Raw genomic sequence first — 2625 nt, 5'->3', positions numbered from 1 at the left:
GAGGACAGCGGCGCGGGCGCGCCCTGGCGGCGGGGACGAGCAGGCACGGGTGGCGGCGCCTTTGGGCCGGGAAGGGCCCGCGGCGGGTTTGCGGGCCGGCGGCGGGGAGATGCAGCCGGGCCAGTGGGGGCGCGCCACGTGGCGGCGGTGGGGCAAAGCGGACGCGTCCGGCACCGGCGGACATTGTCCGGCGTGCAGAGAGAGATGGTTTAGGGTTTCGGGGGAAAAGGACAACGAGAATTTCGGAGGGGGCTATTTATAGGCATAAGTGGAGCTAGGAGAGTCCAAATGAGGTGCAGTTTTCGGCCACGCAATCGTGATCGAACGCTCTAGGACATGGAGCTGAGTTTGGTGGGTTTTGGGCCAAATTGGAGGGGTGTTGGGCTGCAACACACACGAGGCCTTTTCGGTCCATCGGTTAACCGTTGGAGTATCAAACGAAGTCCAAATGATACGAAACTTGACAGGCGGTCTACCGGTAGTAAACCAAGGCCGCTTGGCAAGTCTCGGTCCAATCCGGAAATGTTCAATCCCCACACAAAAAAGAAAGGTAGAAATGACCACCGGAGGAGAACAAAGCGCCGGAATGCAAAACGGACAACGGGGAAAATGCTCGAATGCATGAGACGAACACGTATGCAAAAGCAATGCACATGATGACATGATATGAGATGCATGACAACGAAAACAACACACGGAGACAAAGACCCGAACCTGAGAAATAAATATAACTTAATGCCGGAAACGGCAAGAGTTGGAGTACAAATTGGGAAAGTTATATCTGGGGCGTTACATGCGCCCCTCAAGACCCCAGGACGAAGAGCCACCACCTGAGGAGTCGACGGCAGGGCGGCCGACTGCCCGCTCACGGCCGAGTCCCAGGGACGACTTCTAGAGAAGCCGGCTTTGGGGAGTCGGCCGGCGACTCCAACAAACCCATGACCTCATCGAAGGGGATGGGGCAGGGGCGTGGCTACAGTGAAGCCCATTCCCGCCCCTTACCAAGGGCAGGCATGGCCACAACACGCTGTACCCGGGAAGATCTCCGTGCGGCGTGGCACTGTTGCCCAGCCGGCCCTGACATCAGCACCATAGTACCGAGTCCTGCGCCCACGACAGCTTGTCTGTACGGCCCGGGGGCAACAGGTCCCCCCAGTCAGTGAGACCCTAGGAGACGGCGAGAGGACCGCCAGTCGGATCCGTCAGGAGTCGGCCCTGGGAGTCGGCCGAGCCCTCCCCTGAGCCCCATGCACCATTAATCAAGATGTGATGGGGAGTGGGAATAGTGATCGCCCGCCAGGCGACGGGACTGTTGCCACGACCCCATGACCAAGTCCGCGTCATCAGAAGCACGGCTACAGTAATCAGCGGCCGGCAAGACCCGCCCGTGGCGGACGCGGCCTGTCGGCTCCGTACCAGACCAGTCGGCAGAGAAGTCGGAGGCCAGAGGCACTGATGGCTGGGCCCGCGCCCAGTCGAATTACCATTGTACCCCTGGGGGGTAGGCCTATATAAACCCCCAGGGCACCCATGCAAAGGGTTGGAACCCAGTAGCTCTAGACCATACCAGATAGAATGAGAGAGCTAGCCTTGCCCTCTCCTACCTCTAAGAAACAGCTCAAGGAGCGACCGTGTAAACACTTGGCCATACTGATCATGCGGAGACCCCGCAGAGCAGCAGTAGGGTTATTATCTCCCCGGAGAGCCCTGAAGCTGGGTAAGATTCGCCGGCGTGCATGTCTTCGCCTCATCCCGTTTCCAGGCACCGGCGACGTCCTACTTGCCCCCACCATGATAAGCCATCCGTTGGCATATGTCGCACCAAACCCCCGACAATGACTAACTACCTTATATGTGTTGCAGGGAAACAATGGGAAGCACTGAGGTTTACAATCGAGGTTAGCATGTGCATGGTCCGTTGTCTAATAACACATTATTGTGCAACTGCATGAACCATTCTACTATTTTGGTTATTAACAATTTGGTGTTGCACATGTAGGTCCTCCTATCAGAGGTTTTTACCCACTGTTCGACCCTTTTTCCATATGGGGAAATGAGTTGTCCATGAATATCAGTCAATTCAAGAAACTCAGAAAGATTGGTATGATAAAGAAATTAGCGACAAAAAATAACAAGATCTTTGTCTACACAATGAAGAAGACGTCAGTTCACTACAGGATCGTACTAACTATTATACCTTGCCTTTTTTATTCCATTGCCTCATTTCCAATATAGAGAAGATATTTATGCACATCCTTGTTTTCAGGCCTTTCCAAAGCAGTTCACTGATGATTACCTCTCAAACCACCTGTATGGTCAGGAGGCGAGGAAGGTATTCATACAACACCCATGGTTCACTATTGAAGTGTTCCTGAAGAGGATGAAGGATGGACGGTCAATCATCCATAGGCACTGGCCTAAAGTTACAAAGACCTTCAACATCCATGAAGGCTCAATATTCGCCTTCTGCTTCAGTAGTTTTCCAGATGAGATACATCTGTCTATGTACCATCAATGATGCTAATTTCGAAATTTTCACTACTAGAAAAACCGCTACTAATGGCGCACCTAATTTGGCCATAAATGGCGCATCACTGGTGCGCCATTACTAGCACGCCATTAGTA

Source organism: Triticum aestivum, chromosome 4A (assembly GCF_018294505.1).
Source record: "Triticum aestivum cultivar Chinese Spring chromosome 4A, IWGSC CS RefSeq v2.1, whole genome shotgun sequence".
In the NCBI taxonomy this organism is placed as follows: Eukaryota; Viridiplantae; Streptophyta; class Magnoliopsida; order Poales; family Poaceae; genus Triticum; species Triticum aestivum.
Note: the sequence above shows the minus strand (reverse complement) of the source record.